The sequence below is a fragment of the Myiozetetes cayanensis genome, unplaced genomic scaffold, assembly GCF_022539395.1.
Source record: "Myiozetetes cayanensis isolate MyiCay16 unplaced genomic scaffold, myiCay2020 scf2-11, whole genome shotgun sequence".
Classification (NCBI taxonomy): domain Eukaryota; kingdom Metazoa; phylum Chordata; class Aves; order Passeriformes; family Tyrannidae; genus Myiozetetes; species Myiozetetes cayanensis.
This window is the reverse complement of record NW_026087411.1, coordinates 89670255-89687533: the sequence shown is the minus strand read 5'-3', so window position 1 is coordinate 89687533 and position 17279 is coordinate 89670255. Positions and strand designations below refer to the sequence as shown.

Here is a 17279-nt window from a genome sequence, read left to right as displayed (position 1 = left end):
ATGTCTAAATGTTCGATTGTGTTTTTATGAGGTATTTATGATGTTTAGTAATTAGGAGTAAACTTTGATGAATGCACTTTTATCTAGTCAAGTCCTTTTAATGAACAATTTCTTAAATGATTTCCCATAACTGTTGAATCCTTTTCACAAAGGAAAAATTGATTTATGATTCTTGAACATTTCCTAGGTGAAATTCTTATTTTACATATGTGTTAGACAATTGCATGTTTAACCTGACTGCAGGATATTGGTTTGAAATCAATTTGGTTTACAGATAGGTGGACAGTGGGCAGAATATTTGTGTGTTGACATAGCTATCATTCATTAAAAGCTTACAGTAGTATAATGCTACTGTTGCTTTGTAGAACAACAGTCTTTGCAGGAGTATCTACTGTAAGTGATTGGGATAAACTGTGTGAGTTTATATTTTTCTCTTTGTGGCAACCTAATTATAAGTATGAAAGACTCTGAATTCTCTTTCATGGTCCCTAACTTATAGTACACATCTACTCACCTGTGTCTGCCTACTTAATATTTCAGTTGGGAGAAACATTTTTGTTGAAAATATGTTTTTTGCAGATGTTTTCCAAAGTTACCCTTCCTCTGTTAAGAGCACTATGGCGATATGTGGTAGGTGTTTCTCTATACCTGCTATGGCAGTCCTTTTCTGGAGCAAGAGCTTTTGTACAACAGTGTTTTTGCCTAAGATAAGATAGACATAGGGGAGATTTCTGCAGTCCGTTCACCTCATTCTACGTCCTTATATCATGAAAATGTTTTCTCTGCTTCTTCAGGTACCAAATTCAGCAATCCCAGTTTCATACTGGATATGAAGTGCTGGCTTTCAGGTGTCAAGTGAAAGACCCAACAACTGGCGGTTCCTGGAGCAGAGAACCTAGGACAGAGAGAATAAATACACTGAAAGGCATAAAATTAATCAGATTTCTGCCCCTGACAGTCTGCAGCTTAGACAATTTCTACTGTTTTAAGAACACCTAAATAATGGATTGCCTCTTCTTACTTTTCACCCTCTGGAAATCTCTTTAAAAAATATTTTTGTGTTTGTATTGTATGCAAAATGTATGTATACATATTATATTATATAAAAACAGTGGTAGATACAATAGACACTTCCAAGTCACCATTTCCTTTATAGTGCACAAGCTCCATAGCGGCAGCTCAGAGTGACTATTCTGCATCTCCAGTTGTGTCCTTGAAGAGTAAAATTGTTGGAGGTTTGGGTTGTGTCCTTGAAGAGTAAAATTGTTGGAGTTTTGGATGTGTGATAGCTTTATAATCATCTTTGCTGCTGAAATGCATGGAGAAAGCTTTGCTTTTACATGACCTTGGTTATTACATAGTAAGATAAAGTCTTATGTAGAAAATTGTAGTTTTAAGCTCATACACAGTCTCTACTCAGAAAAGTTTAACAGTGATGAAAGATTTCCCACAATTTTACAAAAGGTTATATTGATTGCCTGGAATAGGAGGACACTTTTTTTAAAGTTCCAGTTTGAGTGTATTTTTCAAGGAGAATCATACAAAATTTCCTTGCTTGTAGTGCTAGTGTATGATATTAACTATGTTATAAAGAGTATCTGCTCCTTCATCACTTTCTACTGTAAGAAATCATTTCTTTAGAGTATTTTCAAGTCAAGACTAAATAAATGAAGTGACAAAATATTTTGGGCGCTTTGGTATATTCAACTGCTTATCTGAAGGTAATTTAAAGTGCTTCAGTACTGAGACATTGAGAGCTCTGCCTAAAGACAAGTGGTTAGAGAACACTCAGTTTAGTTACCATTCATCCATAAACCAAGAGTACTTCTAGTTGCAGGCCATTTTGAAAGTATGATATTTATAATAAACAAGTTCAAAATGTAGTGCATTGTGTAGCTGCTCCTTGAACTTTCTCTATTAACCATTGAACTGCATCACCCAGTTTAATATCATACAATCCTTACTACATATTTATCAGCTTTCTGAATGATTTAATGTTTTATGCCTCTGGGATTCTCTGTGCAACTTTTTTCCCTATAAGTTTAACTGAGATCAATGTTCTGAACATTATTATAATCCTCCCACTCGAGATAAAATTATTTGCAGGAAATATTTCAAATATCAAGTTATAATTCAAGTTAGGTTAGAAGTAAGGGAGGATGAGCTGCAGTAAGGATTAGTTCCTTGTCAAATATACGAGAACAGGCTGAAAAACAAGCACAAATCACAGCAGGCAAAATCACAACACACTACACACATAAATAAAACACCAGAAACATTCTAAAGCAATAGAGCAGGGAGTTTAGTTGAGCTCAGAGTTAATATATTTTTCCAATTACATGCCAGGCTTTTTAGTAAGACACTATTCTGACCTTTGCCTTTTAATTTGATCATTTATACAGCATAGATTTCCAAAACCACAGGATCTTAAGCTGTGGTGTTGATTTTATATTGTTTACAGTTTAGATGTACTGAAAGTCAAAAACAATTTAAAAAAAGATAAAACTAACAGCTTGGAAGCATCCTGGGAAAGATAGAAATGAGCTGAGGATTAGATTTTGGGTTTTATTGAGGCTGTTCCTATTTGATAGCTGTATTTGGACTATCAGGTAGGGTCACCAGATGATAGATGCATTACTTCTTAGTTAAATTTCTGTATTTACCTTGGGTAACTACTTTACTGGTGTCTGTCTAGGCTGATCTCTCAGAAATGTCTCAGATCTTTGTGTGCATTTGAATATGCTGGCTGACCTAGGAGATTCCCTTCACTTGTGGGAAACTTCTCGAATCTCCCCGTCTGCATCGTTTGTCCTTGTACAGCTGCTGAGCCTAGTGTGCAACAAATAATTCAACTCCCCTCCCCTTAACCATAAGAAAAAGATAAATTCCTAATATTTCTGAATGTGCTGCTCCTCCTAATGCTGGTACTTCTAGGGTTTTGAACCACTTCCAGCTACTCAGACCATGATTTTCTGCAGCTGACCCATAGATGTTTGTAAATTACTCCCTCGCTCATGCTCCTGCAGTTGCCCTAAGCAGCAGAGGATGTCGTCAAAAGTGGGAAAGAACTGTTTTTAGCCCACTGGTAAGGTGAATGAGGTAGCAATGATGGCAGCAGGTGGCTCTTAGCTCATTAACCTGAGAAGAGCAGTGCATAGTGATTACCATTAGGCACTTTCCCTGCAAGGCCAACATTTACAATTATGTCTTTCAGTTACTCAAAGAAGAGGAACAGCAGAAGAATCTGATTTCTTTTAATGCCACTATGTTAGTGCATAGGTCTTACACAAGTCCATTTTAATCTCTTTTTTGTGACATGCAGATGATAAAGAGAATACAAAAATGGTGGTTCTATAACCCTCATGTATAATGACAACTGGACATGATCTCCTTGGTTCTCTTTCATTTGAAGTAAGATTTTTTTTTTCTGTAAAAATTTCAATAGTGGTATGATTCACAGGGACCTCTTTGCTGACCAGGGGCTTCAGGTTTTTCTATCATTGAAACGATTTTTAGAACCACAGCCAGGAAATGAGTAGGCCTGCACATGAACCAATCTTTTGCTGATTATCTACAAAAAAGCCAAAATTGACAGGTACTATCACTGACAAATAAATACATCATAAAATACTTGACTACTTCTTGAAAATTGTTCAGGGCTTCACAGTTTAATTTTCTATTGTGCTTTCTCACAATTAAAATACAATCATGTAATGATTGACTTTTGTGTATGTGTATGGATATTCCCCCTCTCTCACAAACACCTTCTTTAAACAGTTTCTTTAAACAAGTTTCTACCATGAGAGTAAGTGGCTGTTCTCTGTGTAAGATTGCAACTTCCCCAGAAGTCTGTCCATTCAATTATTTAACTTTGATAAAGAGTAAAGGTTGATATGATTAAGGCTAATGAGGCAATTATTTGAAAATACCAGCCATCAAAGCACTTCATTCTAGTTAACTACATTCATTAAAATGATCCCAGGCTTCTATTTCATTGTGGTTCTTATCAATAGGCCTTTATCAGTAAGAGTCCTAATTGTTCAAGGATCAAAATATCTCTTGCCACCTAAGATATCTGGGTTATGAAGTAGTTCAAACTACATGTCCTTTTTCCATCCAACTACCTGATGGCAGCTAGCTTAATTGTGATCTCCTCAAGCAGATGGTTCCTCAAGCAGAGAAGAAACAAAGACACTATTAGGAAATGCTCTGTTTCTCTGGTCCTAGGAGCAGTTTTTTGTCTCGTATGCCTCTGGCTGCTATACCTCCCCTCATTCCCCTCTTTACTGCTCCTTCCTAACTCTTACATCTACATACAGATTCCTCCTGCCTTTTCTGCCTAGTCAAGTGGCAGTATACGCCATGGCTGGTTTGCAGGGTGAGTGCATGCTGGCAGGACAGCTAGTCAGTGTGAAACAGTCCAACAACTCTATCTGGGCAATGCTGTGAGCCAAACAAAGAAAGGTAAGTAGAGGTGTTCCTGCCTTTTCTGTTCCCTGGTTCTTACTCAGATGCTTATTTTCCTGTGACATTGAGAAGCCTCATATACTTTGAAATTCCTGTGGCTCTGTCATGTTAACTTGGAATTGGCTGCACATTAAAAGTTACTGACAGACACAGACACCAAAAAAAAAAGTGTGTCTATACACATATACATAAGTTCACACATATTAGGTCATAAACAAAGGTGATTACATAAGCCTCAAATGGAATGCAAAACCACTTGAAGTCTTTGGGTTACTGAAGAGCAAACGTAACCTAGGAAGGCTATATTGTCACAAACCAAGTCTCAGATGTGAAAAGCCAATGTGTCTCTCTGCCTTTACATGCTTCGAGCATCTCTGTGTGAGGCACCCCTATAGAGCCTAAAATGAGACATGACTTACACGTAATAGAGATAATTGAGTAGAAAGTAGTGACTAGGATGAGGAGAAGTTATCACATGGATGCTGTCTAGATGCTGGCTTTTGTCACTGGAATACAAAACACTCCAGAGGAGGCAGGAAGAAGGAATATGATGGCGGAGCTTGCCTCAGGGCTGATGTATAAAGCGGATGTATCCTTGAATGTTCACAAAATCCATTTTTCAGCAGAAGTGTTTCTTAGACATATTGTGAACTAAAGACTACTGGTGTCGAGGTAGGTGCCAATTTTTCAAATTCAAGTTTACTCTAGTCTCACAAATTAATCACAAAACATGAAGTACAGGAAACAATGAAGTCTGCAGAAGCTTGCTGACAGCCAAATGAAAAATAGGAATCAGTTTTAAAGCATTAAATTCTGTTAAATATCAGTAGTTATATTAATACTTTTTTTACAGGCTGAAAACCTTTTAGTTTGTTCAGTAAAGGTTACTAGGTTTTGCTGTCCAAGTTTTTTTAAAAAATGAAAGTGATACCATGCATACGTTTTGATCTTCTAAATTGTGAAAGTATTAGTCTCAGGTGACTCAAGTCACAAATAAAATAGCTAAAATAAAAATTCCTATTTATCCCACGTTTGTTTACTTCACAGAAATGAAAATACCAGACTAGACAAATTCAAAGGGACTTTTGTACAAATAGCTTTATTGATTGCCAAAAAGCAAATAAACTGTAGAGTAGAATTCCGTTCACCAGATGACAAATGCATTATAAATCTCAAAGACATTTTTCAACTTGAAAGACTGCACTGTAGCTCCTGGAAAATATCAGGGAACATTGATCGAAGTATTTTATCCAGTAGCATGTTTTTTAGCATCAAGTAAATTTTAATCTGCAAGATTTTTAAAGAAAAGCAAAAGAAAAAATCTTTATTGTGGCTGCACTGATATTCCTTGCTTTTCCTCTTTTACCTTTATTATAACTATTACTGTTCCATAAGGACTACTGCATTACTGTTTTGTTTTTGGTTACTCCAGATTTCAGTAATTCATTATGGAGTTGATTTTTCATCTACAAAGGCCTATAATGTCATTACACTGCAGGTTGGTGTATTTTTTAATGTATTGGTAATAAATGTATTATTGCAGAAACAATTGATTTTAGTTAAAAAAAATTGCAAAAAACCTCCACCCCACCCCAAACAAAAAAACAAAAGCAAACTAACCAATTTTTTGTTTTGTTTCATAGGATTTTTCTTAACAATATTTACTCCATCTCCTTTTCAAGGACACCTTCCATATAATTTAGGTCTCTTTCAAAGAGGAACTCAACTATACACCCATATCACAATTTGTGATGACTGAGTTTCTGGATAGTTTAGTAATTGTCAAGCTTTCTTGGGCTGTAATATCCTCCACCGAGAGGCAAACATAGCTAAGAATAGACTTGGCAGAAAACAGTAATTGGGAAGAAATGTTTTAAAAAAATTGGAATTTCTGAATATAAATATTGTATTTTGAAATGCAAGCAAAAAGTTTTATTGCACTCAGAAAGCCTCAGCTTACAATAACAGATGCATATGACCCCAGCCACTGCATTTCCTATGGACAGCAGGTATCCTACTCTGTCTCTCCACTGGAACCGTGAGTTGGTTTTGAATGAACTGCTTTAAAATATATTATGCAGGGTTTCTTAAACCTGGTTTTGAGAAAACTTCAAAAATATAGGCACCACCTTGCTGTGGTTACTGTCTTAATGCTTTTCACAGAGGAAATCAGGCCAGCCAGTCATGCTTTTTCTGAGCTCTAATGTTCCTCCAAACACAGGAACATGAGAATGCCTTTAATGGTTTCATGATTTTACTCCCTGTGTCTGATCTCATGAATCTCAGCTGCTTGTGGAACCATGCTTACCATGAGTTGAAATTAAACTTTTTTGCCTTTGGCTCAGATATTTATTTCTACAGATGGTAAGTGGCACCAGTTCACATGTTCCATCTGATGTATTTTTTCAAGAGTTTGAAGTGCAGGGTTTGGATTCAATGCACTGTACAAGACCATCTTTGGGGAATCAGTCTTTTCAAAGAAAGTCATAATCTTGCAGCTGGAAGTTGAAGGACCTGTACTGAATTAATGATTCACCTTTCTATGCAAACCTTCAATATCTGTTGTAAGTAAGCAAGAAAGGGTTGCAGTGTTTCACTTGAACACTGAGATCCCAAATGCAGCAATACATTTTACATACAACTGATAAGATTTTACTTATAAGTGATTTGGGAATAATTAGGAAATGCAATTGAATTTGGAGCTGCTGACTGACAGGGAGAATAGAAATGTGCCCTAAAAATCTATAACAAAATAACCAGACTTGGCATTCATCTTCATTGCAGTTTATTCACTAAATTATCTTCTTGAATATGCCATGATTTCAGTGAGATACAACGAGGAGAAAAAGGTACCACTTAAGACAAATGCACACATTTAGAATCACATTGTACAAATCTACCATAATTACTAGCTGGAAGGTGTGTATGGTTTTTGCTTTATTGTGAAAGCGGCACATCATAATCACCGATATACCTCAATACCAGAAATTGTTAATTTTGAAGTATTTAACAAGTCTTTATTCTTTGCCAATTTTATTCAAAGGGAGATGTGAAATTACTGAAAAACTATAAAACCATTTTCCTCCTCTTTCTATGGTGTATTGGAGTTATCCCATGATTAACAAGCCACAAATTGAAGTTTACCTTTGCTTGTGGGGAAGGCTTTTTCTCTAGGATTTTCAGCAGGTTGGATGTGTTAGAAGCATTTTCAAATACAATCACAATCTGTTAGATTTTTAAAAATTGAAAGAAGAATACATCATCTCATGTAGAGTATATATTTCTGTCACAAATAGAGCATTCTAAGAGCTTTAATGACAGCATTCTTCTATATTTTACTCCTGTGTTGTGTATCTGGTACTAGTTACACAGATGTTGCTCCAGCTTTTTTCACAGAAGCAACAAAAGGGTAAGAAAGTGCTAAATAGACGCTAATAGACGCTAATCTGATAAAAAGATTCCCACAAGGCAAAATAAAGAAAAGCTGAAAAAAAAATACTGAAAATCAAGAGTCTCCACTGAAGATATGAGATCAGTTTCTACTCCTGAAAAGTCCAAGTGAAGGATCAAGTGCATTCTGTTCTCCTTTATACTCTTGCTATTTTTATGTGAGAGACAGCCAGGAGAAACCAGGAGAAACCAGGAGAAACAAATCTCCAAAGCCAGGTGTTCAACGGGATGATCACAGTATGTTGCCCTGGATTTGCTGAGGAAGATTATTACTTGTGAAACAAATTGAATCTGCTATTTCCTATGTACTTTTTTTACAGACAATTCTTGTTTCTGGAAGTTTTACTTCTCTCATTCCTTGGTTTTAAAGGCTTGTCTTCTGAGCCTTTCTCTCAGACCTGGTTCTCCAGACCTGGTGCACTAGGAAGAAGAAAGAAAAGTTTTGCAATGACCTTTACTCTCTTCTCTTTGATGCCTGGATGATGAATTGCTCTCAGTTACTCCCAGATTCCCCCAGTGTACAACATCCTAAAAAGTCTGAGGACTGTCAGGACTACCTAGTAAAGCAGAGGACTTCTTTTGTTTTGTTTTGTCTGATTCAAAGCCCATATGAGCCATCCAGAAATTCTCCTGCTGTCTAGGGCTGAGACAGCACAAATTGTCCTTTGTCTTGGTTAAGGTGAATGGAAATGGAAATGTCAGCATGTCCACCTAACAATCAGATGTTTTCTATTCTACAAGGCTGATCAAAGTGTTACTGCCCACATGAGATGTCAGTCCCAGTTTTGCAGCTCACTTTTTCAGTAGAAAGTGTTACGGTATCTACTTCTTTCACCAACAGTTTACCTTCCTGCTTACTTTAGTCACGGCCAAATCTAAATACGAATCTATTTAAAGTAGTTTTCAGTATGGATGAATTTCTCTAAACAAGACGTGGTCCTTGATCTTCCAGCTCAAGTTCATGCCATCTAAAATTCCTGTCACATGGCACAGTGAAGGTAAGTAGCTCCTTTGTGTAAAGTTAATGTCTTTAAGGACCTCCTCCCAGTATCTGATGAAAATAGGAATTTCTCCCTTAGAAAAACTGGCAAATTTGCAAGGTGACCTAGTTAGGAACTATTTTTTGGCAGGTGGTTTATAAAAAACTTTAGAGTTTGAGCTAGGTTTTCAGTTTTCCAGAGAAGTAGTGGAGAATGTAAAAATCACAGCAATTTCCTACCAGCAACTTCCCAGTCACATCACATACAGACAGGTTATAAGGTAGTGTTCTTTCTGCCTGTTAAAGGCTGCTAAGAACACGTCTGTGAAATGACCTTATGCAGCTCAAGTCACACAGCTGTAAAACCTTTACAGAAGATAGCATGTCAAAAAAATTCAGGCCCTATCCCCTTAAGAACTAGGTCATGGGCTGGACTTGGCTGCCTAACTATCTAGTGCTATTTAGAAGATTAGGATATGCCTAGGCTCCATGTGCTGCTTTTAAAAAAGCCCAAGTTTCTTGTAGACCCTGTGTCGTATCTCCAATCCTATGTTAGTATCCTGGATGCTCTGTGGCCTCCTGCATTTAATCCTCTGTATACATATTGCCTTGAGCCACCGGTAAATAATGGGCACATGGAAAATCCCTGGAGGAAGAAAGAGAAGCTCTTTAGCACAGCAAATTATATTCTTTCAGGAATTCACAAGTCTGTGCTGTGAACTATGCCTCTTCCCCCATGACCCCATCATGGCATGGTTTGAAAGTGACCTTGAAGATTATCTAGTTTCAACCCTCAGCCATGGGCAGGGACACCTTCCACTAGACCAGGTTTCTCAGAGTCCCATCCAACCCGACCTTGAACACACCCTGGTTTGCTCATCCACAACTTCCCTGGGCAATATGTTCCAGTGCCTCACCACCCTCAAGTAAATAATTTCTTCCTAACATTTATCCTAAACTTATCCTCTTCCAGTTTAAAGCCATTCTCCCTTTTCCTATCACTACACGCCCTTGGTAAAGAGTTTCTCTCCATCTTTCTTGTAGGCTCCCTTCAGGTACAGGAAGACTGCAATTAGGTCAGCCTGAAGCTTTCTGTACCCCAGGCTGAGCAATCCCAATTCTCTCAGCCTTTCCTCACAGGAGAGGTGCTCCATTCCTCTAATCAACTTGGTGGCCTCCTCTGGACTCACTCCAACAGCTCAATGTCCTTCCTGTGCTGGGGACCCTAGGGCTGGAGGCAGTGCTCCAGGTGGAGTCTCACAAGAGTGGAGTAGAGGGGACAGAATCACCTCCTTTGACCACTGTCTTCCTCATTTTCAAAAGTCCTGTCTTTTATGACATCGGTGCACAGCTTTTCACCTTACTTTTCTCCCCATTGTTTCCTCGTGTGTTTTAATTTTTTGCATACTTTGATCCTGTGCCATTTTTACGTAAATCTCTTTGTCTGAGAAAGGAAATGTCCAACCTACCTTGAGTTCTCCATTCAATCCTTCCTTCTTTTCTTTTACCTTTGAAACTAGCTTTATGTTTATCTGCATTATATTAGCTGTTTTTTTCCTGAATACTACTTTGTTACCTTTACTCTCTTTTGCCATACTTCTATTTTTTCTTTCCTGTTAAACATATCCCTTTCATTTAATCTCTTTCTTTCAGCATATCGCATCAACCAGCCTTTATTTCTTCCTTTTTGCACCCTATGTTTTTTCCTTAGCACGTTGTCCTGTTTTGCTTTTTTCTCCTTTTCTCCCCCCTGAGCATTTTTACATTGTCCTTTGTCTGCCTTTTTCTGTCACATTATTCTGCTGGTGCTCTCTATTTTCTCTGGAGTGTCATTTTGATATAAAATAAATTGTATTGTGTGTTATTTATTCTCTACAATTTTTGGGTGAATGGAGCTGCCTGTATATAGAGACACATTTACACACAGTATCCTTCAATTACTTCCAAATTGCCACTATAATTTCAAAAGTACACTATATTTATAGTGGTTGAATTTCACAAGGTTTAACATACTATAAGTCTTTCATTCTTATTTATTCATACTCTGTCATAAAGAGGCATTATTTGAATTTTCAGTTCCTCATTCTTTTAATGCCACAGGGCCAGACTGCATCTAGGAGTAAGGATGTGCAGGTGTTTAAATTGAGTTTTTAATTTCTGAGCTCCCAGAGTGCCTGGACAGGAGGAGTGCTGTCTAGTGCAGCCAGCAGCAGTGACACATGGGAGGTGCAACTGGGGTCATTACTCTCCATGAGCTAGCAACCTGCAGCTGGCACTGGAAAAGTATATGCAGTGTAGGCTTTTCTGATCCTAACCCTGCTTCAGTTGCCATTGTTTCTACAGGGCAGGTGAGAAAGTCCTTAAACATCTTTCAGAGCCTTTGGTTGGTGCTGTGCTCTGCAGCGAGGAAACCCCTGGGGTCTGCCACTGGAATGGCATTTGTCAGGCATGACAATGACTCAGAAAGTCACAAAAATTGCGTGTCTGGTGTAAAAATAAAGGCTGTTATCTTGCTACTTGGTTGACTGGCTTTGAAATACAAAGAAAACTACTATCTTCTGATGCTGTGTAAGTTAAATTTTATTGTATGCTTCATTGCTGAAGAAGATGTCTAATTTTGGAATTTACTTAACAGAACAATGTATATCCAGTAGGCTTTTCTTGCAGTTGGTACAAAGGTTGATAAAATTGTAAACTTTACCTGTGATTAAGTGATTTCTACCAAGGAAAAACATGACTTTTTTTTTTTTTTTAACCAGAAAAAAAAAACAAACCAGAAAAGCAGTCCTAAATTGAAGTTTCTTTTTCCCAAATCTGGAAGTCATTTTCTCTTCAATGGAAAAAGAGGTTATGTTTTTCAAATAATATTTAATTTCCTTATCTAATTGCTTTGGCATAAACAAGATACAAAAGCTTTTGCTGCCTAAAAACTCCTAACAATTTCTCTTTTACATCAAATTATAGTAGCTTTGAAAGGAAATAATGCATCTGCAGATGGTGCTGAATTGCATGAAATTAATTACTACATGTGCAAATTCTCAGTAATTAATTCCATTGAGGCCTGTAAAATCCATTGTGAACTGAATTGCATGCTTTTTAGTCTTTCTACCTGAAAATTGCTGCATCATCTTTTAAGCCAAGTTTAAAAGGGATAAGGAAAATATATTAAGGTCACTTAAGAAAATGCATTAAATTTTCTTTGTCATGCTCACAGTATAAAGAAATCAAGCTGTTACAGATCTTGTGTTAACACAGTGACCAAACATTTCTAGGTTTCTTTCTGGGAAGTAGCTATAGACTGTATAGACTATAGACTATAGTAGCTATAGACTGTATAGAATGTACTGATGTACATTCTGATCTGGTGAATATTCCAAGTTTCTGGTACCAATGTTCAGTCCCCGGTCCCTGCATAGGTTTTAATACTGTAAACAAAGGTTGTAAACTTCAGCACTTATGACCACTTGTAACAAGCTTTTCATGGTTTTTGTTTGGAGATGCTGGTAAGAAAGAGGATGTTTTCAGAACATATACGCTCCAGATCTGATGCTACAGGTGAGGCAGGCACAACAGTCCTTAGACTGTGAATCCTGGTAGTGCCAGGATGTAAGCCACGTGCTTGACTGATCAAATGAGCAGCAGACCTTAAACATGCAGAGGAGACATTAGGGAGCTATATTGAAATACCAGTGTGGTTTGGAGCAAATTCAGGGGATTGAAGGGGATTTTTTTAAGGGTGAAAATTTTAGGATGGTAAGACCAACCTCACTAGACCTCTAACCTGGTTCAGGAAGGAAGCTGTAGACTACAGGCAGAAATTCTGATAGCAATGGACTTTACACAGGAAGGGGGCCATGAAAAACCATGAAGGCTTTAAAGTTAGCCATGATCTGTCTCCTGGTCTGATGAAGACTGACTAGTCTGGACTCAGAAAGGGCAAAGTTCACAATGAGTCCCATGCAATGTAGAACCCCTGAAGCCAGTGTCACTCTGCTATTTCCAACCAGCCATTTGGTCTGGATTCAGTCCTGTGAAAAACTCCAGTGCCATGTCAGACACATATCATTATTAGCTTGTTGCTCTTGTGCTTGTGTGGGGTCTGTACAGGTAGGAATTCTAATGGTGTAATCTGACTTTACTGCTTGAGACAGCTGAGTTAATTTGCCATGGGATAGGTTGGGTCCAACTGCAGAGGGCTGCACTGTGTTGAGCAGACATACATTGATGCGCGTTGGTTTTGGCAGTAGTTTGAGCCAAAGGACTAGTTTAAGCATTCATACTTATGGAATTTTCAGCCTTACTAAAATAGAAGATGCTGAGACTGTGATTCTGGTGGTGGTTTGTTTTTTTTTAAAGGCAGTGTAGGAGAGCCCTGTTACAAACTGAGCAATAACATTTGCAGCACATTTGTTACCTTATTGTTTTTTGTGTTACTTAATCAGGGAAGTTCCTGTAAATCAGAACATTTCTGATTGATATACGGCTAAAGAATAAATGGTCTTATCAAAAAAGTATTAATGCAAACAACTTTATCAGCTTGAATTGAATTCTAGCTCTTGTCTCAAGCTTTAATCTTTTCTGGATTATATGAAAATCAGATAGGAAAGGGTGAGCTAGGTTTTCAGGTGGAAATTGTGGTACAGGGAAGTAAATCTCATATGCTGTCTGCTACATTGCACTTAAGAACCTGACAGAGAAAATTAGTAAAACTGACAGTCTCCAAACTTGCTAATGCAGATTGATACCTTATGTCCGACACTCCCTCAGAAGACTGAAGATGGAAAGAAGCTCTGAGAAGGGAACAGTATTTTCTCTGCCTCAGGCACTGAGAATGCATGACTTGCTGGCCTTTCTACTTTTGAAGGGCCATGGTATGTGTGCTTCTGTAACCTTTCAGTCCAGACAGCAACTGGGTAAATGCCAAGGAAATCATGATCTGCTTTCTAATCAGTGGACAGACTACTGCACAAATAAGGACAGCCAAAGACAGGAGTTTTTTTTTCCTTCTCTAACCTGGGTATAGTGGTTTATAGTAACAGACAGTATAGTGATTCAAATTTGGGATTTTTCCATGTTTATCATATACAAGGCCTACATAAATCATATTTAGGGCTTTTTTTGTCTGAGTTAAAGAGTAATGATATGATTGACACAGATTTAGAAGCACGTCATAAAACTGCTTCTGATGTTTTAGTAACTATCATGAAATACAGTTTGGATATTAGGATTTCACAGAGATCTCTAGCAGTGGATTTCATTTTTTTTCACTGTATAGCTGATAAAGAAAGTATTCTTGCTAAATGGGAAGCATCTGGTTTAACATTTATATTAGTGTCTATATTGTTAAAGGCAACTATATTTTACTGTTGAGTCATGTGAGAAGGGTAGACTGGGATGCAATATGTAGTCTTATTAGAGGTGGTCTGGAATATCTAGAATAGTTATACAAGGCTGTCAAACATGACAGTGGACCATAGGGACAATTCCACTCTGTTAGAGTTGCAGCTGAATGCCAAACATCCCACCATGGCTGAAGTGGCCATGGGTAGGCAATAAATCCTTCTCCCCTTGTCCCCTCTTTTATTTTTTTTTCTCCAGTGTTTTTCTTCTATGAATGTTCTTTGAATTTTCATTGAGACCTCAGGCCTTGCCATGTAGCAAACACCAAATACCTAATTTAAAAACCTCCCACTCATGTTTGAAGTATAGCTCCTAGTTTTGTGTACTAATATTGATGTTAGAGCAGCTTCATATCTGTCTACCACTAGGTACATAAATATTTGTAGTACACAGATTGCATACACTAGGGATGACAATGCTGGTACATAAATCATGATGTTAGCTTCTTAGTCTTCTTATAGGATGTGTCCTAAGGACACATGCTTGAACAGTGCTTTTAAAAAGGTCATTTTGTACCTTGATATATTTTTAATTTTTTCCCCAAAACATTTAATGGGTTAAATAAAAATTGATTAGTGGGGTTTTTAAAAATTTTAATTAAAATATCAAAATATTCATAGCAATGAAAATAGTTTTTCAAGCTTGTAGCTTAGAATTGAAAATGATCTAATGGTTCTAATAACCTAAAAATTTTTCCCCTTAATCCTCTTGTTTGTCTCCAATATGACCTTGGACAAGTCATATAAGCTTCCCATACTTTGACTTCCCTAGCCAGAAAATATTGGCAGTCATACTTGTCTGGATGACTTATTTATCTTAATTAACATTTCTCTTTGTTAATATTGGAAAAGTGCTATGAGATCCTTGGACAGAAACTAGGATATAAATACAAAGTATTTTTTGCTGCTAACAAATCTGTTTTACCAGAATGACAAAGATGCAAGAGAGAGATGAATACAGATATATGTCTGTATAACAGCTATTGTGGCCTCCTGGGAGCAAGTTAACATTTTTTTCCTTAGAAGACTGATCTGCTCATAGATTAGATAACCAAACACAGTCACATTACACTGGCAAGGTTTTTAAAGGAGAACCTTGACTAAAAATAAAGATGCTCCTTGGCTATTCTGTAAACATCAGCAGGACATGTGAAAGGACTTGATAAGGGTAAGGATTAAAAAAAGGCACTTAAAAAAGGTGGGGATGACTGTAATGAATCACATTTTGCTCTCAGTAATACTCATGTAAAGCCAGAAGAGTGATATATTAAATAAAAAGTCTCCTCTAAGAAGAGTCTTCACCTTGATTAAAGCACATTTCCTAGATGAAGTGTTTGTGGGTTTATATTCCAACTACTTGAAAACAGAATCTGGGCCAGATACAGAATCGCTTAAATACACTAAATTCTTAGGTATCACAGAACCGTTTAAGTTGGGAAAGATCTTTTAGGATCATTGGGTCCAACTGGAAACCTAGTACTGCCAAGTCCACCACTAAATCACCTCTCTAAGTGCCTCATGTACACGTCTTTTAAGCACCTCTAGGGATGGTGACCACTTCCCTAGGCAGCCTTGTTCAATGCTCGACAGCTGTTCCAATGAAGAATTGTTTCCTAACATACGAACTAAACCTCCTCTGGTGCAACTTGAGCCCACTTCCTCTTGTCCTATTGTTTCTTACATGGGAGAAGAGACCATGATGATGGAAAGGTCACAGCTGGTTTTTTCCATCGGGTGTTATTTTCCTGAAATTGAAATCTAGCCACTTAATGAATCTCCAAACAAAGCATTTTAAGACATGACCATAAAAACACATCCAATCACTTCCTAATTTCTCCTTTTTCACATTGTTGCTAACTGATTCTGCTGCTGCTCATCCAGGTGATCACCAACAATCTGGCCAGGGGAGATCCTGAGGACATCAGGAGGGGCTGCAGGGCCCTGGGGTGAGTCCATGGCAATGGGAGCCCTGGTGGTGCTTCCTTGATCTAAGAGAGGGGTTTATGGAAAGATAGGCCAATGCTATAGGTCAATACATAGTGCTGAAGTTGTGTCATAAATGGGGTTTTGGTTTTTACAAACACCTCTAAAGGCTGAAAATGAGAGCAATGGGATCCACCTGACAAAACGTGGTAAGAGCCTCTTTGCCAACAGAAACATGAAGGAGGACTGAGACATGCTGGGGCAGATCACAGCTGAAATCAACAGGTACAAGATCTTCGGGAAAGATTGGCAAAGAAGACTGCAGCAGGAGAGCTGGAGGATTCATTCCCTGCATGAAATAGCAGCTCAGTTGTAGGAAGTTCTTGCATAGGATGGACAACAGGGTGAGGGAGAACTCAAGGGTCGAGACCAGAGGAGAGGTAAGTGATGGTGGATTGTGGTAGGAGTCCACAATGGGAGACCCCATGTTTTGGTGAGTAATCAGACAATTCCTTCTTTAAACAACTCAGTGAAGGTCTTGGATTGCACTCAATGACAGAGCTGTCATTTAGGAGGTAGCAGACAGGATGGAGCAGTGGGCCATAAGAACCTTGTGATTAAAGGAAAAATAGAAAACACTACACCTGAGCAGGTGCAATGATACAAGTTGGGGCTGCTTGGGGAGAAGCTCTACTTAAAACTAGTGTGACTTCTTGGCGAACAGTGGAGCATGAGCCAGCAGAATCATGGCCAGTAGACAGACAGAAGAGACTATTCTACTCTGCTTGCCACAGCATCCAATTTTAGGCCCTCAGTATGAAAAAGACCTCAATAATTTTAGGCCCTCGATATGAAAAAGACCTCAGTAAACTATGGTGAGTTAGCTGAAGCACCCAAAATGTTTGGGGGCTGAGCAGTGGCCTTGTGAGGAGAGGCTGAGGAAACTGGGATTGCTCAGCTTGGAGAATAAATGGCTTCAGGGGAACCAAAGAGCAGACCCTGGTGCTTATGTGGAGGGTGTTGAGGAGACAGACCCAGGCCCTCCACAGTGCTTCCTGGTG

General features: G+C 38.1%; 1 protein-coding gene across 1 annotated transcript in view; it reads right to left on the bottom strand.

Annotated features, from left to right (window-relative positions):
- Positions 1-746: 746 nt before the first annotated feature.
- Positions 747-17279, bottom strand: part of KHDRBS2 (KH RNA binding domain containing, signal transduction associated 2) — a 414928-nt gene continuing 398395 nt past the window's right edge. Inside the window, exon 11 of the transcript XR_007629070.1 lies at positions 747-895. The gene's annotated coding sequence lies outside the window, so the exon portion shown is untranslated. The remainder of the gene's footprint in view (positions 896-17279) is intronic.